Below are 25,847 nucleotides of genomic sequence, written 5' to 3'. Positions count from 1 at the left end.
AGAAGAAGAAGAACCACAGTTATCCAAGTAGATGTGTGTACGATCTAAGAAACCATAACTGATTTAATGAGCCATTCGCGGTTTCACCTTAATCTGGCTTGCACTGAACATGTATGGCTTAATCTTTGAGACAAGTATATGACTACTGGCAGGATCAACCAGGGAGCTTCAATACAAAATCTCGGCTCGGACGTGCGCCACCCATCGCCGACCGGGTCTCCCAGCCCGGTCGGCCGCGCGTCTACTGTGTGTTTCGGGACTGCCCGCAGGCAGCCCTGGTTCCGTGTGCCGCCACCTCGACACTCGGCTTATAAGCGTTCGAACGATCTCCTGTACCCGTCGGCTAGATTGGAAGCGTCTGGGATACGTTGGTATAACATCTCTGGTCTCTGAGTCTACGCTCGGAAGGAAGCGAGTTGACGCGTGCGTTGGAGCGTTTTGCCTTCCGTGTTTCACGAAGAGCCGAACTTCTTGCCACCGCGTCAAGGGCCATTCGGTCTAACACACCGACCCGCGGTAATGCAGTGACGGTAATGAAACATCGCGAGTCGCGTGGTTTCTTTGGCACGAGGCACGGAACGGTCCGTGATCGCCCGCTTCTGGTCTACGCCGACGTACGTATCGTGCTCCCGCACGTACCAGTACGGCGTAGCAGGCGGACGCCGGGAGCCCGGCCCGACTGACTTGCTCCACTTACTAGTAGGAGCCTGGCCGCTAGGACGTCGGCGCCGATACGGTGGTAGCACGGTCGGCTTACGGGGCGAAACCTCCGCGGGCTATCGAAAAAATTTTGAACCCCGGGAACTTTGTCGAAATTAACCAATGCTCATTTGACGATGTTCCGACAGGCTCCCAGCCCGGATCGACTCCGGGACGCCGCGCATCGCCGTTCGGTCGACTCGGACCGAAAGTTTTACAAGTCCCGTCCGTCCGGATCGACTCCCGGACGCCGCGCGTCGCCTCTCGCTCGATTTGGACCGCAACTTCATCGAGTCCCGTCGGCCCGTATCGATTTCGGGACGCCGCGCATCGCCTTTCGGTTGACACGTACCGAAATTTTTACAAGTCCGGTCGGCCAGTATCGAATTTGGGACGCTGCGCTTCGCCACTCGGTCGACTCGGACCGAAATTTTCACAAGTGTCCCGTGGCGCCGCATCGGCGGTCCGTCCGTCCGCCGTCGTCCCATCGGCCCCGGGTCGCGGCACATTGCCTTTCGGTCGACCCGGACACAAATGTTCACAAGTCCCGCCGTGCCACGGTCGGTCCGCGGGTCCGGCGCCGACTATCACGGGGCGCGGCACATTGCCTTTCCGTCGCCTGGGACGAAAAACATCTCCAAGTCCCTTGGGGATCGAGGACTACGGCCGACGGTCGACGCATCATCGCAAGAATAATTACGGCCTATAATACCATCGCCGAATCCCGCGACGTACCGAGGGGGTCCACCAGTCCCTCCCGTCGCGCTTGTCGACCTTGCGTTCGCCGACCGGCGATCCGAGCTGCTGCCTCGGATATATCTCGAGTGGCAACGGGTACGGAAAAAAATTTTCTTTTCTAAGTCCCCGCACTCGCATTGCCATCGCACCCGCTCGGCGAGCAGAGCACGGCCGCGCCGGTCCGCCCGCGACTCGTCCGACATGGGACGAGCGACGCGTCGCGTGACCGGCGTCGAGCCAGCTCTGCAAACACCAACACATTGGGGCCTCGTCTAACCGACGAGACGAATCCCCAAGCCAAGGGCTGAGTCTCAACAGATCGCAGTGTGGTAACTGCTCCACCGAGTACAACACCCCGCCAGGTACCTAAGTCGTCTACAGACGATTCCGTGTCTCGACATTGGACTGGATGACCCATGATCGACCATTCGAGGCCAGACCGACGAGCGGGAAGATCCCGACGAAGGCCGAAGACCCCGCCCGGCAAACAGGGCTCGTGCGACGACCGGTCCGTGGACCGGCCACCTAGTCAAGTCACATTGTTTTGAGCCTTTCGACCCACGAGACTCCTAGAAATATCGTTGCCCCCTTTGACACCGCGCACCACCGGCCGCTCGACCGAGTTCGTGAACCAAATGTCCGAACCTGCGGTTCTTCTCGTACCGAGCAGGATTACTATCGCAACGACGAGTCATCAGTAGGGTAAAACTAACCTGTCTTACGACGGTCTAAACCCAGCTCACGATCCCTATTGGTGGGTGAGCAATCCAACGCTTGGCGAATTCTGCTTCGCAATGATAGGAAGAGCCGACATCGAAGGATCAAAAAGCGACGTCGCTATGAACGCTTTGGCCGCCACAAGTCAGTTATCCCTGTGGTAACTCTTCTGACACCTCTAGCTGAAAACTCTTCAAGCCAAAAGAATCGATAGGCCATGCTTTCGCAGTCTCTATGCGTACTGAACATCGAGATCAAGCCAGCTTTTGCCCTTTTGCTCTACGCGAGGTTTCTGTCCTCGCTGAGCAGGCCTTAGGACACCTGCGTTATTCTTTGACAGATGTACCGCCCCAGTCAAACTCCCCGCCCGGCAGTGTCCTCAAATTGGATCACGTGGGAGTATGATCGACGATCGGCCGAAGCCACACGCCACTCTTACACGCTTGGCTCTAGAACACCGTGACAGCCGGGACGAAAGTCCTCAACGCACGCGCTCCGCCTAACCGAGTAAGTAAAGAAACGATGAAAGTAGTGGTATTTCACCGGCGATGTTGCCACCTCCCACTTATGCTACACCTCTCATGTCTCCTTACAGTGCCAGACTAGAGTCAAGTTCAACAGGGTCTTCTTTTCCCGCTAATTTATCCAAGCCCGTTACCTTGGCAGTGGTTTCGCTAGATAGTGGATAGGGACAGTGGGAATCTCGTTAATCCATTCATGCGCGTCACTAATTAGACGACGAGGCATTTGGCTATTTTTTTTTTTTTTCGAATTATTCGTTTACAGCAACCTAACAATAACATTATGCCTGCGAGGCAGCACTATACTCTTCACCCTCTTCCGCACTTTTCCTGATTTCGGTCCGCCGGTGCGTTCGCGCCATACTTGTGGTTCTATCGAATTGGTTCCACGCTGCTACCCCACCGATAACCACTTTGCTGGATATGAAAGTCAAGTCTCCGGTACGCGAGACCCCTCTTTTTATGAGCTCGGTAGCAGAGGTCCGACTCCATAAACCTCGCCAGTTCAGTGTTACAGCGAGCACCAAGACTGTCTCGGCCTTACAAGTCGTCCTAATCGTCTCTATCAGCGATTTGTCATCAGCGTAATAGTTCACCTCGTTACAATTCGCTCTCTCGAAGTCTGTCTGCTCGCTCATCACCTGCGCGTCGACGATGAGCGCGGTCTTTCCTAGCGCAGCTACAATGTCTGGCTTCCGTTGTCCTTCTGCAGACGCATAGATTGGCTCTTTCTGCACCCACCATTTCTGATTGGCGAGGCCTCTAGCAACGTAGTTAACCACCGCATCGTGCCTCTTCATTCGTACAATATGAGTTCTGTGGCAATGCTGTAAAACATGGTTGAGCCTCTCGGACGGGCCGCAACCCCTTTTACAGGCTCGATCACGGTGTCTTCCCCTGGTGGTCCTGGATCTTGTGGACAGAGCGTTGATTCGTACTTCACAAGTTGTGACAAAGTCTTTCCCTGAAATAAACCGTGTCGCCCTTCTCACCCAGTCGTGCTGATGGTCGACGAGTTCTGAATTCTTAAGGGCACTCCCATCCACGGACTTGTAGAGGAGGTCGGCCCATCTTCGGTCTTTTTGCTTCTCCAAAGCTATGACGTTGTTCGCCTCTGTCAATCTTCTCTCCACCGCTTGGTACTCCTTTTCGATAAACGCTCCTGGGACTTGTCCGCTGACGTGCATCGAATACTTCAGGGCTGTCAACCTCGCTCTTCTCAGAATTGGTGCTGTCCATCGAACTGATTGGACACCGAGACCCCCATTCTTGATATTCGCATGGATGTACGCATTCGGGCAGTCGTTCTGTAGGTTAAAACATTTCCTCACTGCAGGTCTTATGTACCTATCGGTTTTTCGTAGGTAGCCTATCTGAGCTGAGCCCATTGTTAGCTCATACAGGATTTTCGGGATAAGGACAGTTCTCAGTGCCCACAGTCGCTGTTGCAGCTTCAACGGGGCCTTGGACATTCGTTCAAGGTTAGGTTTAAGCCGCTCCAAGCCACTGTTATGCACTCTACCTTCAGGTGTGAATGGCACGCCCAGGTACCTCCATTCATCTGTCCTCTTCAGCGCTGGCAGGTCCCTTCCGTTTATCTTGAATTTGCACCTCGCGTCAATTGCCGTCTTCTTCTGCGTAGGTACCGTTTTTAGTGATACAGTCAGACATTTACTAGCTGATGAATAAGAATTCTCGACCTCGTATGTAATATATTATAGATTCTTGGTGATCGGTCAATTAAGAAAACGTAATTTTAGTTGACGTTTCGACCCGGATATGGGCCCTTCTCAGAACGATTTATTTTAAAAATATATAGCATTTTTGACAGTTTTTTAAAATAAATCGTTCTGAGGAGGGCCCATATCCGGGTCGAAACGTCAACTAAAATTACGTTTTCTTAATTGACCGATCACCAAGAATCTATAATATAAGACATTTACTAGCGTTAACTTCTAGGCCACAGCTGTAGAGATGGTTCGATACTAAGTCGAGCAGCTCTTGTAGCCCGACCTCTGATGATGCTATTAGGTACATGTCATCCGCAAATGCTACCACATTCGCCTTAAAGCCATCCAGATTGACTCCAATCTCCTCCGGTATAATTTTGAGGAGACCATCGATGACGAAATTAAATAGTACTGGGGAGAGTGGATCACCCTGCTTCACTCCACAAGTAGAATTAATCGGCCGGGAGGTCCACCCTCCATGTACTAGTAAGGTGCTGCTATTTTCGTAAGCCTCCTCGATGTAGTTTATCATAGCCTCTGGTAGGCCTTTGGTTTTCATGATAGCGACAAGAGCTTCAAAGGAGAGGGAATCAAATGCCTTAGCTATATCTAACGATGCAAGAAAGAGCTTTCAATGTTTCGCTCTGTGAAAACGTAGTACCATGTCCATTAGAAATATATTATCACTGCATCCGTCCGTGTCCCGAAAAGCCCTCTGCCTTTCATCGAGTTGTATTATTTTCAGTCTGTTTGCCAGGATTTTGTGGGAAGTTCTTACAATAACCGACGAGATAGTAATTGGCCTAAATTCTCCGGGTTCTTGAGCGTCCTTTTTCTTGGAAATAAGTACCGTCTTTGACAGGTATAGGTGTTCGGGTAATTTACCACACCACATAAAGATGTTGAAGAGACGCACTAATATCTCCACCGGAATTGCTTTCAGAGCTCTTGTGCTGATACCATCCAGTCCTACCGCTGTTCTTGTAGGTGGATATGCGGCTTTAATTTCTTTCGGCGATATTGGTTTCCATAGGTTATCTTCAGTTCGTGTAGGGGCCGTAACTGTTGGGGCGAGGCCACTATTTTTGTTCAAGACTGCACGCCAGTAGGGTTCCATAATATCCCTGTCGATGAAAGGCTCGTCGCCAACTTGGTCGCTCAGGATGGTCTTAACACATCTAGATAGATTCTTCCGCCACAGATCTTGTACCTTCGCATATTCGGCTCTCCTGGCTTGCCTCCTATTTACAAAACGGTCACCCTCTCTCCAAGCGTTTGGTTGATGATGATTTTTCGGCGGGGGTAAGATTTCACGAATATGAAGAGCAGTATTTATAAGAGTACTCTCGTTTGTTACATTAGGTATGGCACAGCAGATCTCATGAAGCCATTGTGTTTGATAGTTCTCATAGTTGAGTGGTCTCATGTCCGTTAAACAGCGCGCTGATTCGTCCAGTAAGGTGTTTGCCGGCTTTCCTGAAAAAGGATCAGGTACAGACACATCGTCTGACTCGCTGTTCTCTTCAGCTTCCGCCCAGGCCTTCTCTGTCAGCTCGGTCAGGAATTTCTGCACTTTGCGTTTGTGACTGAATCGCCTCCTGTGCCTCTTTATGCTTTCAATCGTCCTTCCCGCGCCGAATATTTCCTGTATCCGTTGATTGATGTTCGTGACTTTAGTGTCACTTTCGAACAGTATCTTCGCTTCGCGCCGTGCCATCAGCAGCTTCTCTTCATCCGTCCATCTTATCTTGAAATTCTCCATTTCCAGTTTCTTGGTATCATACTAGTCCGGGTGTGCTCTGCATTCGTGGACGCCTCTTCCTCTGGTCGTTTTGAAGGTTTTGTTGCGTCCCGGAAATCTGCATGCTCCGTCGATGTCGCTGACGTTTCGATGACCTTTATCTTTTGGAGTGCACAAAAGGTTCAGGTTTGTTGGGTCGGCTGAGTCTGTGGACTCGCCGGATTCTGATTCGATCCGAGGCTTGTTTTAAGGTTTCACGCCGACTGTTAAGGGTCAAGGGGGTTGGCAGCCCCCATGACCCTGAGATAGCCACCGTACTCGGCCGCCTGCACTTCTAATGACGTTGCCCGACCCTCACCACAAGGAGGTTTACGGTTGGCACTTGGGCTCCGAGGCTGAAGGCGTTCACCAAGGAGTCCTTGAGAGAGTCGGAGTTACTCCCGCCGTTCGCCCGCGCCTGCTTCGATTTCTTCACGTCGACATTCACAGCACTAGGCAGAAATCACATTGCGTCAACACCCGCTAGGGCCACCGCAATGCTTTGTTTCAATTAGACAGTCGGATTCCCCCAGTCCGTGCCAGTTCTTAGCTGACCGTTGAATGGCGGCCGAAGAGGACGACGGCAACGGCGAACCGCCGCCGAAGCCTCGCAGCAAGGAAGATCTGCAGAAAGCCAAGGCGGGGAGCCGAGCTCGGATCCGGTTTTTATCATCACCTCGCCCAGGCCCGGCACGTCAGCCAAACCCGCTTCCCGACCAAGCCCAACACACCCCAATCCGCAGAGCCAATCCGTATTCCGAAGTTACGTATCCAATTTGCCGACTTCCCTTACCTACATTAGTCTATCGACTAGGGACTCATCACCTTGGAGACCTGCTGCGGATATGGGTACGATCGGCGCGAGACCTCCACGTGGCCCTCTCCTGGATTTTCAAGGTCCAAGGGGAAGATCCGGACACCGCCGCAACTGCGGTGCTCTTCGCGTTCCAAACCCTATCTCCCTGCTAGAGGATTCCAGGGAACTCGAACGCTTATGAAGAAGAGAAAACTCTTTCCGGATCTCCCGACGGCGTCTCCAGGTCTTTTTGGGTTACCCCGACGAACTCTCTTGCGAGGGCCCGACTTGTAAACGGTTCCGCTGCCGGGTTCCGAAATAGAAACCGGATTCCCTTTCGCCCGACAGGTGTGTCACATTTCAAACCGCGCGCGCCCTCGCCGGGGGGAACGCCGAGCGAGGCCCGACGTTCGCACAATCACCGGCGTCACAACGTGCGTGTCAGGCATAGAGATACACCAACATCGTCATGAGATTTCTCTCAGGGCTTAGGATCGACTGACTAGTGTGCAACGGCTGTTCACACGAAACCCTTCTCCACGTCAGTCCTCCAGGGCCTCGCTGGAGTATTTGCTACGACCACCAAGATGTGCACCAACCGCAGCTCCAGGCAGGCTCACGCCCAGACCCTTCTGCGCACACCGCCGCGACCCTCCTACTCGTCAGGGCTTCATGACGGCCTAGTCCGCCTCGTATGCCGCTGACGGCTGAGTATATGCGCGACGCTTCAGCGCCATCCATTTTCAGCGCTAGTTGCTTCGGCAGGTGAGTTGTTACACACTCCTTAGCGGATTCCGACTTCCATGGCCGCCGTCCTGCTGTCTTGAGCAACGAACGCCTTTCATGGTATCCCATAAGCGTCGACTTTGGCGTCTTAACTCGGCGTTTGGTTCATCCCACAGCGCCAGTTCCACTTACCGAAAGTGGCCGACTTGGCACTCTGATCCGAGATCTCGTGGCTTCATAGTTCAAGCAAGCCAGAGATCTCACCCATTTAAAGTTTGAGAATAGGTTGAGGTCGTTTCGGCCCTAAGGCCTCTGATTATTCGCTTTACCGGATGAAACTCGTGTACGTTTTGTACGCGAGTGCGAACTATCCTGGGGGAAACTTCGGAGGGAACCAGCTACTAGATGGTTCGATTAGTCTTTCGCCCCAATACCAAGTTCCGACGATCGATTTGCACGTTAGAATCGCTACGGACCTCCATCAGGGTTTCCCCTGACTTCGTCCTGACCAGGCATAGTTCACCATCTTTCGGGTCCCAACTTGTACGCTCTGGGTGCGCCTGTTCTCGCAGTGAGAACAAGACGCCCCGGGAGTGCGGGGCCGCATCGTGACGCGGCCCATCCTCCCTCGGTCAGCGCTGGGCTGACCTTTACTGTCATTTCGCCTTTAGGTTTGCTCGTCCCGATGACTCGCGCACATGTTAGACTCCTTGGTCCGTGTTTCAAGACGGGTCCTGGAAGTACCTCAAGCAATAGCGTCGCCGACCGGTATTTGATAATTCGAACGAGCCAGCTAGAGGACACCGCCAGCCAACAGCTGGCCAGGCCCGGGGACGGCGCTAGGTCCGATCACCGGAAATCGCTGACCGCGCTTGCGGCGGGCCTAACGCAGTTCAATGCAGCTCTATACCTTGCGGGTACCGCCGGGCAGCCGGACAGGCAACCGGGAGTCTGCCCCGACGAGAACGCCGAGACAGGAAGCCGACCGGGCCTAAGACCGACACCCAACGGGTCGCGACGTCCTACAGGGGGAGAAGTGCACGCCGGCGCCTCTGGACATTGCGCCGCGACCGAGTGCCGTGGACGCGAGGTCCCGACATCACGAGCCACGACGAAGCCTGCGACGCTGACGATGAATCTCCCCGTTCGATCTTTCGGGTTTCTCAGGTTTACCCCTGAACAGTTTTACGTACTCTTGAACTCGCTCTCCAAAGTACTTTTCAACTTTCCCCCGCGGTACGTGTTCGCTATCGGTCTTGTGGTCATATTTAGCCTTAGATGTAGTTTACCACGCACTCAGAGCTGCAATCTCATGCAACCCGACTGTGAGGAGAGATCCTACCGTGGCGCGTCCCGGTCTCTACGGGCCTGGCACCCTCTGCGGCTGAGTGGCCCCATTCAAGATGGATCTGGACGCGGGCCGACGCCCCATGATAAGTGGATCCTCCCGAACACTACGTTTCCCGGCGGCAGAACCGCGGGATTCAGTGCTGGGCTGTTTCCTGTTCGCTCGCCGCTACTAAGGAAATCCTAGTTAGTTTCTTTTCCTCCGCTTAGTAATATGCTTAAATTCAGAGGGTAGTCTCGCCTGCTCAGAGGTCGTCGTAAGATTGCGAATCCGTCGTCGGCGACGGTCGTTCGTTCAAGGACAGCACCGTTGACACGGACAAGGACACAACGTATTCTTCATACGTTCCAGCGACGGAAACGACCGTGAACGCCCGATGTACGGGAGACTCGGGAGCCCCCCGCGGCGGAACGTGGACGGAACTTCTTTACATGAGCGGAAAACCGAACGCGCGGTCTCTGCGTCGCCGTGCCGGATTCGTTCGTTCTCTCGACTTTCGCTTACACCGGAACGTGACGAACGGCAGCGACAGCTCGACCCCGCGATCTGCGGCGACGCGTCGTGACCGTGACAAACGTGTTCGTTTGAGGCGACGCTACCGGCTGCCGCGCGACCGGCGCGCGATAAGGGCTGCGAACGCCCAGTCATTCGCTCGCAGAGACACGGTGCGCTGTTCCCCCAGGGGGTTTTCGCAGCTCCGTTGCCGACAGAGCAGTCTGTAATTGTTAAACGACCCTCAGCCAGGCGTGGTCCAGGAATTGTATCTGTGGACCGCCATGTGCGTTCGAAATGTCGATGTTCATGTGTCCTGCAGTTCACAAGTTGACGTGCGATTAGCTGCGTTCTTCATCGACCCACGAGCCAAGTGATCCACCGTTCAGGGTAATCATATATGCGAATTTAGCATTAAGAATGCTAAAATTACGGTTGTTAGGGGCTTTCTGTGGTCGTGAGCGCGGCGCCGAATGCATCAGCCCTTGCGCGGATGCGAGGGGGAAGGAACGCGCGCCGCGCGTCAAATATCGTTCGTGCGATAGTTCAAGAGCCGACGTCGCCTCGAGTTCACGGGTCGTCTACCGAAATGAACCGGCCCGAACCCGATCGGCTCGCTATGCAAACAATCGACGGCGGACGGCAGTGGGCCGCGTCAGCGAGTCTCGGGCATCGCTGCCCTTGACGCTGCCGCGAGCTTCCTTGTACGGGCGACAATTCTCTTCGAAGCCTACCGCGTTCGCGGCCTGCGTCTGGGGTGTAACAGAGTTACACCGAGGACACTCAGGCGCAGATAGGATGCCCGCGGAGAAGCGCTGAGACCAGCGGCAAACGCCGGACCCATCGGATCCGGCGTCAGCACCGCGTTCGTTGTCATGACGATTGTGTTACGCGCCGCGGCAACCGGCCCGACCGTTACGTCGTTCAAAGTTTTGTGGAATTTTGTTCGCGACACGTGGGCGTACATGCCGCTCTCGCGGCGAGACAGCCCCGCGCGCTTACGAGTCGCTGCTTCGGCAGTACGAAACGTTAATGATCCTTCCGCGGGTTCACCTACGGAAACCTTGTGAAGACTTTTACTTCCTCTGAATGATCAAAATTGGTCATCTTCCCGGCAATATCGGCAATGCCGAGACATTTCCGCGTACCAGTCCGAAGACCTCACTAAATCATTTATTCGGTAGTAGCGACGGGCGGTGTGTACAAAGCGCAGGGATGTCATCAACGCGAGCTTATGACTCGCGCTTACTAGGAATTCCTCGTTCATGGGGGATCAGTGCAAGCCCCAATCCCTAGCACGATGGAGGTTCAGCGGGTTACCCGGGCCTTTCGGCCAGGGAAAACACGCTAATTCCTCCAGTGTAGCGCGCGTGCGGCCCAGAAAAACTAAGGGCATCACAGACCTGTTATCGCTCAATCTCGAGCTGCTAGAAGCCGGCTGTTCCTCTGAGAAGATTTATTAGTACGCCGGTAGTAAAAACCGCCCGACCGAGGCCGGGGGCCTTCGAGATACCGGAAGGTACGCCTATTTAGCAGGCTAGAGTCTCGTTCGTTATCGGAATTCATCAGACAAATCGCTCCACCATCTAAGAACGGCCATACACCACCACCCACCGAATCAAAAAAGAGCTCTCAATCTGTCAATCCTTCCAGTGTCCGGGCCTGGTGAGGTTTCCCGTGTTGAGTCAGATTGAGCCGCAGGCTCCACTCCTAGTGGTGCCCTTCCGTTAATTCCTTCAAGTTTCAGCTTTGCAACCATACTTCCCCTGGAACCCAAAAGCTTTGGTTTCCCGAAAGCTGCACGTCGAGTCATCGAAGGAACATCGGCGGATCGCTGGCTGGCATCGTTAACGGTTGAACGAGGGCGTTGTCTGATCGCCTCCGGAACTCTCACTTTCGTTCTTGATTGAAGAAAACATTATTGGCAAATGCTTTTGCTTCTGTCCGTCTTGCGACAATCCAAGAATTTCACCTCTAACGTCGCAACACGAATGCCCCCACCTGTCTCTATTAATCATCACCTCGGTGTTCCGAAAACCAACAAAATAGAACCGATGTCCTATTTCATTATTCCATGCACACAGTATTCAGGCGAAAATAGCCTGCTTTAAGCACTCAAATTTGTTCAAAGTAAACGTAGCGGCCCACATCGACACTCAGTAAAGAGCACCGCGATGGGATATTAGTTGCGCCGCCCCGAAGGGCTAAGCCCACCGGTAGGACGTCCCACAATCACGCCAGTTAGACACTGCGAGCGGTGAACCGACAGCGTGGAACACAGATTCGACTACGAGCTTTTTAACCGCAACAACTTCAATATACGCTAATGGAGCTGGAATTACCGCGACTGCTGGCACCAGACTTGCCCTCCTATGGATCCTTGTTGGAGGATTCAAAGTTAACTAATTCCGATTACGGGGCCTCGGATGAGTCCCGTATCGTTGTTTTTCGTCACTACCTCCCCGTGCCGGGAGTGGGTCATTTGCGCGCCTGCTGCCTTCCTTGGATGTAGTAGCCGCTTCTCAGGCTCCCTCTCCGGAACCGAACCCTAAATTCCCGTCACCTGTTACAACCATGGTAGGCGCAGAGCCTACCATCGACAGTTGATGAGGCAGACATTTGAAAGAAGCGTCGCCGGTACGAGACCGTGAGATCAGCCCAAAGTTATTCAGAGTCACCAAGGTAAACGGCGGACGGGACCTACCCGCCGCCGATTGGTTCCGATCTAATCAAAGCATTCCTTCCATCTCTGGTCGGAACTCTGTTTGCATGTATGAGCTGTAGAATTACCACAGTTATGCAAGTAAATGTGTGTATGATCTAAGAAACCATAACTGATATGATGAGCCATTCGCGGTTTCACCTCAGTTTGGCTTGCACTAAGACATACATGGCTTAATCTTTGAGACAAGCATATGACTACTGGCAGGATCAACCAGGGAGCTCCGATACAAAATCTCGGCTCGGACGTGCGCCACCCATCGCCGACCGGGTCTTCGAGTCCGGTCGGCCGCGCGTCTGCTGTGTGTTTCGGGACTGCCCGCAGGCAGCCCCGGATCTGTGTGCCGCCACCTCGACACTCGGCTCATAAGCGTTCGAACGATCTCCCATACCCGTCGGCTAGATTGAAAGCGTCTGGGATACGTTGTTATAACATCTCTGGTCTCTGAGTGCACGCTCGGAAAGAAGCGAGTTGACGCGAGCGTTGAAGCGTTTCGCCTTTCGTGGTTCACGAAGAGCCGAACTTCTTGGTACCGCGTCGAGGGCCATTCGGTCTGAGACACCGACCCGCGGTAATGCAGTGACGATAATGAAACAACGCGAGTTGCGTAGTTTCTTTGGTACGAGGCACGAAACGGTCCGCGAACGCCCGCTCCTGGTCCACGCTAACGTACGTATCGTGCTCGAGCACGTACCGGCACTGCGTAGCAGGCGGACGACGGGAGACCGGCCCGACCGACTCGCTCCTCTTACCAGTAGGAGCCTGGCCGCTAGGACGTCGGCGCCGATACGGTGGTAGCACGGTCGGCTTACGGGGCGACACCTCCACGGGCTATCAAAAAAATTTGGAACTCCGGAAACTTTGTTGAAATTAACCAAGGCTCATTTAACGATGTTCCGACAGGATCCCGGCCCGGATCGACTTTGGGACGCCGCGCATCGCCTATCGCTCGACTCGGACCGCAGCTTCAACAGGTCCCGTCGGCCCGTATCAACTCCGGGACGCAGCGCATCGCCTTTCGCTCGTCTCAGACCGAATTTTCACAAGTCCCGTCGGTTCGTAACGACTCCGGGACGCCGCGCAGCGCCTTTCGCTTTTCTCGGACCGAATTTTCACGAGTCCCGTCGGCCCGGATCGACTTCGGGACGCCGCGCGTCGCCCTTCTCTCGACTCGGACCGAAACTTGAACGAGTTCCGTCGGCCCGTATCGACTCCGGGACGCCGCGCATCGCCTTTCGCTTGTCTCAGACCGAAATTTTCACAAGTCCCGTCGGCCCGGATCGACTTCGGGACGCCGCGCGTCGCCCTTCTCTCGACTCGGACCGAAACTTGAACGAGCTCCGTCGGCCCGTATCGACCCCGGGACGCCGCGCTTCGCCCTTCGCTTGACTCGGACTGCAGCTTCAACAGGTCCCGTCGGTCCGGATCGACTCCGGGGCGCCGCGCGTCGCCTTTCGCTCGACTCGGACCGTTCTTCAACGAGTCCCGTCGGCCCCGATCGACTCCGGGACGCCGCGCATCGCCTTTCGGTCGACTTGGACAGAAAAATTTACAAGTCCCGTCGGCCCGGATCGACTTCCGGACGCCGCGCATCGCCTTTTGATCGACTCGGCCCGAAATTTTTGTGAGTACGGTCGCGCCGCATCGGGGGTTCGTCCGTCCGCCGTCGTCCCATCAGCCCCAGGACGCAGCGCATCGCCTTCCGCTCGACTCGGACCGAATTTTTTACAAGTCACGTCGTCCCGGATCGACTCCGTGACGCAGCGCATCGCCTTTCGCTCGTCTCGGACCGAATTTTCACAAGTCCTGTCGGCCCGGATCGACTCGGGGACGCTGCGCATCGCCCTCCGCTCGACTCGGACCGAAACTTTAACGCGTCCCGTCGGCCCGCATCGACTCCGGGACGCCGCGCATCGCCTTTCGCTCGACTCGGACCGCAGCTTCAACAGGTCCCGACGGCCCGTATCAACTCCGGGACGCAGCGCATCGCCTTTCGCTCGTCTCGGACCGAATTTTCACGAGTCCCGTCGGCCCGGATCGACTTCGGGACGCCGCGCGTCGCCCTTCCCTCGACTCGGACCGAAACTTGAACGAGTTCTGTCGGCCCGTATCGACTCCGGGACGCCGCGCATCGCCTATCGCTCGACTCGGACCGCAGCTTCAACAGGTCCCGTCGGCCCGTAACAACTCCGGGACGCAGCGCATCGCCTTTCGCTCGTCTCAGACCGCAGCTTCAACAGGTCCCGACGGCCCGTATCAACTCCGGGACGCAGCGCATCGCCTTTCGCTCGTCTCGGACCGAATTTTCACGAGTCCCGTCGGCCCGGATCGACTTCGGGACGCCGCGCGTCGCCCTTCCCTCGACTCGGACCGAAACTTGAACGAGTTCTGTCGGCCCGTATCGACTCCGGGACGCCGCGCTTCGCCCTTCGCTTGACTCGGACTGCAGCTTCAACAGGTCCCGTCGGTCCGTATCGACTCCGGGACGCCGCGCATCGCCTTTCGCTTGTCTCAGACCGAAATTTTCACAAGTCCCGTCGGCTCCGATGGACTCTGGGACACCACGCGTCGCCTTTCGCTCGACTCGGACCGAAACTTCAACGAGTCCCGTCGGCCCGTATCTACTCCCGGACGCCGCGCATCGCCTCTCGGTCGACTAGAACCGAAATTTTCACAAGTCCGGTCGCGCCGCATAGGGGCTTCGTCCGTCCTCCGTCGTCCCATCGGCCCCGGGACGCGGCGCATCGCCTTCCGCTCGACTCGGACCGAATTTTTTACAAGTCCAGTCGGCCTGGATCGACTCCGCCACGCCACGCGTCGCCTATCGCTCGACTCGGACCGAGATTTTTACAAGTCCAGTCGGCCCGCATTGACTTCGGGACGCCGCGCATCGCCCCTTGGTCGACTCGGGCGGAAATTTTCACAAGTGTCCCGTCGCGCTGCATCGGGGGTCCGTCAGTCCGCCGTCGTTCCATCGGCTCCGGGACGTGGCGCATTGCCTTTCGGTCGACCTGGACGAAAATTTCCAGAAGTTCCGCCGTACCACGGTCGGTTTGCGGGTCCAGCGCCGACTATCACCGGACGCGGCGCATTGCCTTTTCATCGCCAGGGACGAAAAAAATTCCCAAGTCCCTTGGGGATCGAGTACGACGGCCGACGGTCGACGTATCATCGGAAGAATAATCACGGCCTATAATACCGTCGCCGAATCCCGCGACGTACCGAGGGGGTCCACCGGTCCCTCCGGTCGCGCTTGTCGGCCTTGCGTTCGCTGACCGGCGATCCGAGCTGCCTCGGATATATCTCGAGTGACAACGGGTACGGGAAAAATTTTTCTCCTCCAAGTCCCCGTACTCGCATTGCCATCGCACTCGCTCGGCAAGCAGAGCACGGCCGCGCCGGTCCGCCCGCGACTTGTCCGACATAGGACCAGCGACGCGTCGCGCGACCGGCGTCGTGCCAGCTCTGCAAACACAAACATTGGGGCCTCGTCTAACCGACAAGACGAATCCCCAAGCCAAGGGCTGAGTCTCAACAGATCGCAGCGTGGTAACTGCTCTACCGAGTACAACACCCCGCCAGGTACCTAAGTCGTCTACAGACGATTCCGAGTCTCGACATCGAACTTGATGACCCATGATCGACCGTTTGAGGCCAGACCGACGAGCGGGAAGATCCCGACGAAGGCCGAAGACCCCGCCCGGCAAACAGGGCTCGTGTGACGACCGGTCCGTGGACCGGCCACCTAGTAAAGTCACATTGTTTTGAGCCTTTCGACCCACGAGACTTCTAGAAATATCGTTGCCTCCTTTGACTAGAGAGGATACGGCCTTAGAGGCGTTTAGGCATAATCACACGGATGGTAGCTTCGCACCACCGGCCGCTCGACCGAGTGCGTGAACCAAATGTCCGAACCTGCGGTTCCTCTCGTACTGAGCAGGATTACTATCGCAACAACGAGTCATCAGTAGCGTAAAACTTACCTGTCTCACGACGGTCTAAACCCAGCTCACGTTCCCTATTGGTGGGTGAACAATCCAACGCTTGGCGAATTCTGCTTCGCAATGATAGGAAGAGCCGACATCGAAGGATCAAAAAGCGACGTCGCTATGAACGCTTGGCTGCTACAAGCCAGTTATCCCTGTGGTAACTTTTCCGACACCTCTTGCTGAAAACTCTTCAAGCCAAAAGAATCGATAGGCCGTGCTTTCGCATTCTCTATGCGTCCTGAACATCTAGATCAAGCCAGCCTTTGCCCTTCTGCTCTACGTGAGGTTTCTGTCCTCGCTGAGCTGGCCCTAGGACATCTGCGTTGTTCATTGACAGATGTACCGCCCCAGTCAAACTCCCCGCCTGGCAGTGTCCTCAAATCGGATTACGCGAGAGTATGATCGACGATCGGCCGAAGCCACACACCACTCTTACACGCTTGGCTCTAGAACACCGTGACAGCCGGGACGAAAGTCCTCGACGACGCGCTTTGCCTAACCGAGTAAGTAAAGAAACGATGAAAGTAGTGGTATTTCACCGGCGATGTTGCCACCTCCCACTTATGCTACACCTCTTATGTCTCCTTACAGTGCCAGACTAGAGTCAAGTTCAACAGGGTCTTCTTTCCCCGCTAATTTTTCCAAGCCCGTTCCCTTGGCAGTGGTTTCGCTAGATAGTAGATAGGGACAGTGGGAATCTCGTTAATCCATCTGTGCGCGTCACTCATTAGATGACAAGGCATTTGGCTATTGTTTTTTTTTTTTAATTACATAATAATCATATCTCAAGTATAGGCTATATTAATGTAACATTATATTGCCTGAACTTATGTCCAAGCGATAGATCTATTTCTTCGTTGTGAAACTGGCCCCTCTCATCCTTCTTTCCTATCTTTCCGGTGTTGCTGTTTTCCCATCACATATTTCTGTATTCTCTTCCTTCCTTTTTAGGTCCCACTGTCGTTGCTCTGCTGAACTGGTTAAATCCGGTGATGCTCCCGACGATGGTCAGTGATGATAGCACTTTGATGTCTTACTGTCTGATGAAACCTCTGGTAAGTAGATAACTGCACGAGGCTTTGCTCCAAACTCCTCCCCAGTTTAGCGTAATTGCATTCACCAGAACAGCGTCGCTACCATATTTTTCTTTAATTTCTTTCATCAGAGATTCATTGTCAGCATAGTATTCAGTTTTACATTTGTTAGCCTTATCTAAGTCAAATCGGTCGATTATCATCTGAGCGTCTAAAATTACCGACGTTTTCCCGAGGGTGGCTACTATGTCTGGTTTCCTTAGACCTTCATATGTTTTGAACTTTGGTTCTTCTTCTGTCACGTATTCTAGCTTTTTCAAATTTCTCACCCAGTATTTACATATCGCTGCGTGTCTCATTATTCTTGATTTGTGCGTGCGATGGCAGTGTTGTAGTATGTGATTCAGGTTTTCGATCCGTCCGCATCCTGCTCTACAATTTCGGTCTTTCATTCTTCCCCTGGCAGTTCTCGAGAGAGTTGGGAGAGCGTTGATTCGGGCTTTACACGAGTTCAGGAAGTCACGGCTTGTGAGAAACCGGTTCCTTCTCCAATCCACTTGTGCTAATGTTTGGTTTTCCTTGACTCCTTTAGTGGTGCGTCATCATAAGTATCATAGAGCTAGCTTGCCCAGAATGCATCGATACTTCTATTGGACCTTAAGATCACATTGGTACTGTCTTTGATCTTGTTTTCCAATCTTGATATTTCTTTTTCCAGGTAGGCGCCAGCTACTGGTCCGGTTATATAGTAGGATTTCAGCGGCCCTTGTAGCCTCCTCAGCCTGAGTGCTGGAGCAGTCCATCTAATGGAGGTGATACCCAGCCCTCCGTCTTTAATAGCTGCGTGGAAATATCCGTTCGGCGCATCATTTGGTAAGTTCAACCATTTCCGTATTGTAGCACGAATAACTTTATCCATCTTTTTCAGGTATCCAAAGGTTGCATCGCCTAGTATTAGTTTGTATTGGACCCTTGGTACTACTATTGTACACAGTATCCAGAGCCTTTGCTGTGGCTTGAGCGGGGCTTTGGTTAGTCGTTCCAGCTGTGTCTCCAAGTTTTCCTTGGTATCAAGCTTCGCTCTCTCTTCCGGTGTAAATGTTATACCTAGATACCTGAATTCGTCTATCCTTCTGAGGGCTGGTATTGTGACGCCATTTATCTTAAAACGGCACTTCTCGTCGGACGCAGTTCGCTTCTGTCTTGGTATAGACTCAAGTGCGATTGTTGCACATTTGTTCGCGTTGGCTCCAAGGCCAACCTTCTTTAAATACGAAGCTACTTGGTTGATCAACGTCTGAAGACCCGTTTCTGTAGATGCAACCAATACTAAGTCATCTGCAAATGCCAGGACGTTTATGTGCAGCCCATTGAGATCTATACCTATCTCCGGTGTTAAAGATTTTAGCATTCCATCTATCAAGAAGTTAAATAGCGTAGGTGACAAGGGATCTCCTTGTTTGACGCCACATGATGGACTAATTTTCTCTGATTCCCAGTTTCCATGCTGTAGGGTAGTTACGCTATTATGATGAAGTGCCATAACGTAGCTTATCAACGGGTGTGGTATACCTTTGGCGCTCATCGTGGTCTTCAATGCTTCAAAAGATACGGAGTCAAACGCCTTTGCCATATCGAGAATAGCTACGAACATCTTCTTATGTCTTTTCCTGTGATATTTTAGGGCGAGGTCTAATAAAATGGTGTTGTCAGCACATCCATCTGTGTTCCTAAAGGCTCTTTGACGTTCATCTAAGGAAACCGCTTTTAATCTATTCGCGATCGTTTTGTGCAAGGTTCTCATTAGTACCAAGGAGACCGTAATCGGTCTTAAATCTCCTGGTTCATCCGCACCCTTCTTTTTCGGTATCAATACCGTTCTGGACACACATAATGCCTCTGGTGGCTGACCGCACCAAAGGATCAGATTAAAAATCCTCGCGAGGATTGGCAATGGAACTTATCTAAGTAGCCTTGAGTTCACTCCATCCGGACCAACAGCTGTATTTTTAGGTGGAAATGCTAGTTTGATTTCTTTAATTGTCACAGGTTGCCATAGGTGGTCAAGAGTATCCACTGTATCGCCTAATATCGGAGAGGCCTTCTTTACCTGAGTAAATACAGCCCTCCAATATGGTTCCATGGTGGCTTTTGGTATCGAATCCTGTTGTTCGACTAGATCGTCCAGAATCCTTTTTCCACATTCACTGGGGTTCTTCTTCCAGAGATCCTGTATTCTAGCGTAATTAGCTCTTCTTCTTTTCTTCCCACTTTGCGCTAGCTGCCGGGCCGTTTGTGTACGCGGATGTTCGTCATATGATTTTACGTTGGCGGGGAAAATTTCTTTGAGATAAATGCCCAGGTATGCTCGTACGTTATCTCTTATTGTGTCTGGTGTAATTCCACATAAGGCGTTGAGCTTCGGCGCGTAGAACTCTTTGGTGGTTAGAGGTTGTAGTGAGTCGAAGTAAGCCAGGAAAGGATCCTCGTCAGTAGTGACTGAGTCATCAGAACTCTGATTTCCGTCACTATCGTCGTTGTCGTTGCGAGGCTGTCTACGTAGTTCATCCAAAAACTTGGTCACATCTTCCTTATGCTCGTCCTTCCTTCGTTGTCCTTCAATTGATTCCAGAGTTCTCTCTTCACTAGAGGTCTTGAGCAATTCCTGGTTGAGGAAAATCCTTTTACCTTGAGCCGCATACGTTAGTTCAGCTTCTTTTCTAGCTAGCATGAGCCTCTCTTCTCTAGGCCATCTATCTTTCACTGTGGCAGCCGTGTTCTGAAGTTTGAAGGAATCATACCAATTCTTATGTGCACTGTTTTCGTGAACACCTCTTCCTAAAGCACTCGAAAACTCTCGAGGGCACCCGGGAAATCGACATCAGTGAGCCTCTTGTCGTTCAGTCCTTGAGGGTCCAGCTTCGGGTTGTGTTGATTCAGCGCGGTCAGCGGACCGGCTGTTGTTTGTTTCCATCCGAGGCTTGTTTCTAAAATTTAGACCAACACGGTTAGGGTCGAGGGGGCTGGCAACCCACCAAGACCCGAAGATAGCCACCATACTCGGCCGCCTGTGTTTCCACTGACGTTGCCCGACTCTCACCACGAGGAGGTGTACGGTTGGCATTTAGGCTTGTAAGATCAATGTATATTATTTTTATTAAGAATATGTAAATTTGAACAACTGGTGAATTTGAAAAATTAACGACGGAGCCAGGAATCGAACCTGGAATCTAGCGATGCTTTACCGGAGACTTACTCCACTAGAACACCTAGCCGCCCTGACTCTGTTGTCATTAATTTCTCTCATAACCAGTGAGTTCAAATTTGTTTTCATGTGCCCGATTTGTATGAGTAAGAATTTCTTCTCTGCATGCACGATGTAAGGAGACTGTAGTGTGTAGATGTTTATGTTTACCCTTTTCAATCCTTTGCTTCCGATGAGAAGTCCGTAAGACGGCAATGCCGTCTAATAAATGAGATGCGGGTGTGCAAATCATTAATCTACGAGAAAATTTTGTTGAGAATATGTAAATTTGAATAACTGGTGAATTTGAAAAATTAACGACGGAGCCAGGAATCGAACCTGGAATCTAGCGATGCTTTACCGGAGACTTACTCCACTAGACCACCTAGCCGCCCTGACTCTGTCGTCATTAATTTCTCTCATAACCAGTGAGTTCAAATTTGTTTTCATGTGCCCGATTTGTATGAGCAAGAATTTCTTCTCTGCATGCACGATGTCAGGAGACTGTAGTGTGTAGATGTTTATGTTTACCCTTTTCAATCCTTTGCTTCCAATGAGAAGCCCGTAATAATCCGAAGCAAAGGATTGAAAAGGGTGAACATAAACATCTACACACTACAGTCTCCTTACATCGTGCATGCAGAGAAGAAATTCCTACTTATATTATTTTTACTTTTATTTAACATATGAGGCACATCTTTTCACACATAGTCACATACAAATACACATACACACTTATTCCATTTTATACATCGTTTTCTGATTTGTCTCGAAGTTTGGTGAGATTTTTGAATAGACAATAATTCAATTTTCGACTTATCTATGATGCTCATTTTTTATCACGTTGGCTCCTGCCCTGGGACTGGAATCCGGGATCAAAGTCGATAATTTCAATATTTCCTCCACGTTAGATCTTGTTTTAATTACTGGCCAGTTTCCGTTGAGTCGACTACAAAGAGATGAGCGGATGACCAGTCCCTTCGACGTCCCAGAGCAGAGAGACCTAGCTCACGAAAGCAAACTCGGTAGTGTAATCCAACAAGGGGGGGGGGGTTAAAAATTGAGGATCGATTGATTCTTCGATTATAGAATTCGAATTTAACCGCAGATGAATTCAAAATTTGGATTTATCACCTTACAGGCTCCAAGGCTAAAGGCGTTCACCAGAGAGTCCTTGAGGAAGTCATGGTTACTTCCGCCGTTTACCCACGCTTGCTTAAATTTCTTCACGTCGACATTCAGAGCACTAGGCAGAAATCACATTGCGTCAACACCCGCTAGGGCCATCGCAATGCTTTGTTTTAATTAGACAGTCGGATTCCCCCAGTCCATGCCAGTTCTGAGCTGACCGTTGAATGGCGGCCGAAAAGGACGACGGCAACTGCGACCGCCGCCGAAGCCTCGCAGCAAGGAAGATCCGCGGGAGGCCAAGGCACGGGGCCGAGCTCGGATCCGGTTATTACCATCACACGCCCAGGCCCGGCACGTCAGTCAAACCCGCTTGCCGACCAAGCCCGACACGCCCCGATCCTAAGAGCCACTCCTTATTCCAAAGTTACGGATTCAATTTGCCGACTTCCCTAACCTACATTAGTCTATCGACTAGAGGCTCTTCACCTTAGAGACCTGCTGCGGATATGGGTACAAACCGGCGCGAGACCTCCACGTGGCCCTCTCCTAGATTTTCAAGGTCCGAGGGGGAGATCAGGACACCGCCGCAACTGCGGTGCTCTTCGCGTTCCAAACCTCATCTCCCTGCTAGAGGATTCCAGGGAATTCGAACGCTTATACAGAGAAGAAAACTTTTTCCATATCTCCCGACAGCGTCGACTTCGGCGCCTTAACTCGGCGTTCGGTTCATCCCACAGCGCCAGTTCTGCTTACCAAAAGTGGCCCACTTGGCACTCTGATCCGAGCTCTCGTGGCTTCATGGTTCAAGCCAGCCAGAGATCTCACCCATTTAAAGTTTGAGAATAGGATGAGGTCGTTTCGGCTCCAAGGCCTCTAATCATTCGCTTTACCGGATGAGACTCGTGTACGTTTTGTACACAAGTGCCAGCTATCCTGAGGGAAACTTCAGTGGGAACCAGCTACTGGATGGTTCGATTAGTCTTACACCCCTTTACCCAGTTCCAAAGATCGATTTGCACGTCAGAATCGCTACGGACCTCCATCAGGGTTTCCCCTGACTTCGTCCTGACCAGGCATAGTTCACCATCTTTCGGGTTCCAACGTGTACGCTCTGGGTGCGCCTCTTCTCGCAGTGAGAACGAGACGCCCCGGGAGTGCGGGGCCGCATCGTGACGCGGCCCATCCTCCCTCGGTCAGCGCTAGGCTGACCTTTACTTTCATTTCGCCTTTAGGTTTGCTCGTCCGAATGACTCGCGCACATGTTAGACTCCTTGGTCCGTGTTTCAAGACGGGTCCTGAAAGTGCCAGCCAACAGCTGGCCAGGCCCGAGGACGGCGCTAGGTCCGAACACCGGGAATCGCTGACCGCGCTTGCGGCGGGCCCGACGCAGTTCAATGCGGCTCTATACCGTGCGGGTACCGCCGGGCAGACGGACGGGCAACCGGGGGTCTGCCCCGACGAGACCGCCGAGACAGCCAGCCGACATGGCCTTAGACCGACACCCAACGGGTCGCGACGTCCTACTAGGGGAGAAGTGCACGCCGGCGCCGACGGACATTGCACCGCGACCGAGTGCCATGGACGCGAGGTCACGAGCTGCGGCGAAGCCTGCGTCGCTGACGATGAATCTCCCCGTTCGATCTTTCGGGTTTCTCAGGTTTACTCCTAAACAGTTTCACGTACTCTTGAACTCTCTTTCCAAAGTTCTTTTCAACTTTCCCTCACGGTACGTGTTCGCTATCGGTCTCGTGGTCATATTTAGCCTTAGATGGAGTTCACCACCCACTTAGAGCTGCAATCTCAAGTAACCCGACTCTGAGGAGAGATCCTCCCGTGGTGCGTCCCGGTCATTACGGGCCGGGCACCCTCTGCGGGTAAGTGGCCCTATTCAAGATGGACCTGGATGCGGGCCGACGCCCCGGGATAAGTGAATCCTCCCAAACACTACGTTTCCCGGCGGCAGAACCATGTGATTCAGTGCTGGGCTGTTTCCTGTTCGCTCGCCACTACTGAGGAAATACTAGTTAATTTCTTTTCCTTTGCTTAGTAATATGCTTAAATTCAGCGGGTAGTCTCGCCTGCTCTGAGGTCGTCGTAAGATTGTGAGTCCGTCGTCGGCGACGGTCGTTCGTTCAAGAACAACACCGTCAACACGGACGAGGACACAACGTATTTTTTATACGTTCCAGCGACGGAAACGACCGTAAACGCCCGCCGTACGGGAGACTCGGGAGCCCCCGCGGCGGAACGTGGACGGAACTTCTTGACATGAGCGGCAAACCGAACGCGCGGTCTGTGCGTGGCCGTGCCGGATTCGTTCGTTCTCTCGACTTTCGCTAACACCGGAACGTGACGAACGGCAGCGACAGCTCGACCCCGCGATCTGCGGCGACGCGTCGTGACCGTGACATACGTGTTCGTTTGAGGCGACGCGACCCGCTGCCGCGCGACTGGCGCGCGATAAGGGCTGCGAACGCCCAGTCATTTGCTCGCAGAGACACAGTGCGCTGTTCCCCCGGGGGGTTTTCGCAGCACCGTTGCCGACAGAGCAGTCTGTCGTTGTTGAACGACCCTCAGCCAGGCGTGGTCCGGAAATTGTATCTGTGGACCGCAATGTGCGTTCGAAATGTCGATGTTCATGTGTCTTGCAGTTTACAAGTTGACGCGCAATTAGCTTTGTTCTTCATCGACCCACGAGCCAAGTGATCCACCGTTCAGGGTAATCATATACCGGGACAATCTCTTGAAACTATACATATAACGCGCATGCGCCAAATAATTTAATCTCATTGGTCGGTGAAATCGCGCCGCGGCGATGTTTTCTTCTGCTGAGCAAGGCGCCAACGTACACAAGATGAAACAAAAGCTGTAATTCTCTCGCGCGTAAAGCCGTGGATTGAGGTTATGCTGCTGTTTATTTTTACGTAGCGTGAATTGTCAAAGAAGAATAGTATCGTTTAGCAATACCTTGGTTGATTTCGGAAGATATTCAACCGACGCAATAAAGAATTTAACGGAAAAGCAAATATCAAATCATACAGAAATTGGGTGTTATTTATTAAAAGAAGAAATCTGAAATTTAACGTGAAATGTCATTAACGAGTGGGAGTCTGGACAAACAGAGGTAGGTAAGTAAAAACAATGTTTATTGTGAACAGATTCTTCATTTACATAAATTAAAAAATAAATGAATAGTTGAGACCCAGTAGAAGGTATTTCCAGAGTGAATTCGTTACGGTGCAGTGCTCCAGAAGTCAGTAATTAGTGCCGATGAACAAGAAATAAATGAAAGAAATGAGTAACAAGGAATGAAGAAATTATTCATCTTAATCACGAAGCTTAGGAGGACAAAGAGTAGTAATTAACAGAAAACGTACCCGACGCAATACTCACAAAAACCCTCGCCGATATCATTGATTAGTTGACAAAGTTTTTGCAGCTCCATTGTACAACAATCAATGTTCCGTTAACAAAGAGGGCTTACCAGATATCCAAGAATAAAAAGAGAAAAAGAACAACAATTGATATTACAGTGTAAATCATGCTACTAATGAAAAATTAGGAAACAAAACAATAACTTACAAGACAATCGTCCGATAACACTGGGAGACCAATATCCACTCTTCTGATCACCCTTCGTCTGACCATTGGTTACCTTTCAAAAAGTGCTGCCTTTCTGTTTGCCTTCAAAAATACCGAAAAATCCTGTTTGATAATAATAGTTTCTAATATTTTCAGGTACGAAATAATTCATTGTCAAAGCGGGACTAAATTTGTCAGGCATGGAAGCATGTGAGTGAATTTCCAATTACGTGATCTTTGACAATGACAATATTGCAACATGGATTCAATCATAAAATTCGTTTTTTTTTTCGCAGGCTCAGAGTTTAAACTTTGATTAACACGAGGAAAATTATGCCTTACCCGATGGTCAAAACGTTTAGGTGGCAAGGATCCTGGTTTCTCGAGCGGTGCAATCATTAGAACCATCGAACCTGGTTGTTTCGTCTGACATCAGGTGCCAGAGTGAATTTTATCAGGCCATCGCCACCTTCTTAACATCAGTTGAGGCAAAATTGAAGAGCGGGATAAACTACAGATCATAATGGCTGTATATCACATCATTTTACTTTGATCGAGCCAATAGCGATAAGTTTGTTACTTAACCGTTGCTGCCAAT

At 52.2% G+C, this 25,847-nt stretch overlaps 4 pseudogenes; all 4 read right to left on the bottom strand.

Moving 5' to 3' along the window:
- Positions 1-1,721: 1,721 nt before the first annotated feature.
- LOC124294310 lies at positions 1,722-9,309 on the bottom strand (annotated as a pseudogene).
- A 476-nt stretch (positions 9,310-9,785) lies between these two features.
- On the bottom strand, positions 9,786-9,940 carry LOC124294349 (annotated as a pseudogene).
- A 5,833-nt stretch (positions 9,941-15,773) lies between these two features.
- Positions 15,774-23,759, bottom strand: LOC124294313 (annotated as a pseudogene).
- Positions 23,760-24,234: 475 nt separating this feature from the next.
- On the bottom strand, positions 24,235-24,389 carry LOC124294351 (annotated as a pseudogene).
- Positions 24,390-25,847: the final 1,458 nt, after the last annotated feature.

The sequence above is a fragment of the Neodiprion lecontei genome, chromosome 4 (assembly GCF_021901455.1).
Source record: "Neodiprion lecontei isolate iyNeoLeco1 chromosome 4, iyNeoLeco1.1, whole genome shotgun sequence".
NCBI classification, from domain to species: domain Eukaryota; kingdom Metazoa; phylum Arthropoda; class Insecta; order Hymenoptera; family Diprionidae; genus Neodiprion; species Neodiprion lecontei.
This window is presented reverse-complemented; position numbering and strand designations above follow the sequence as displayed.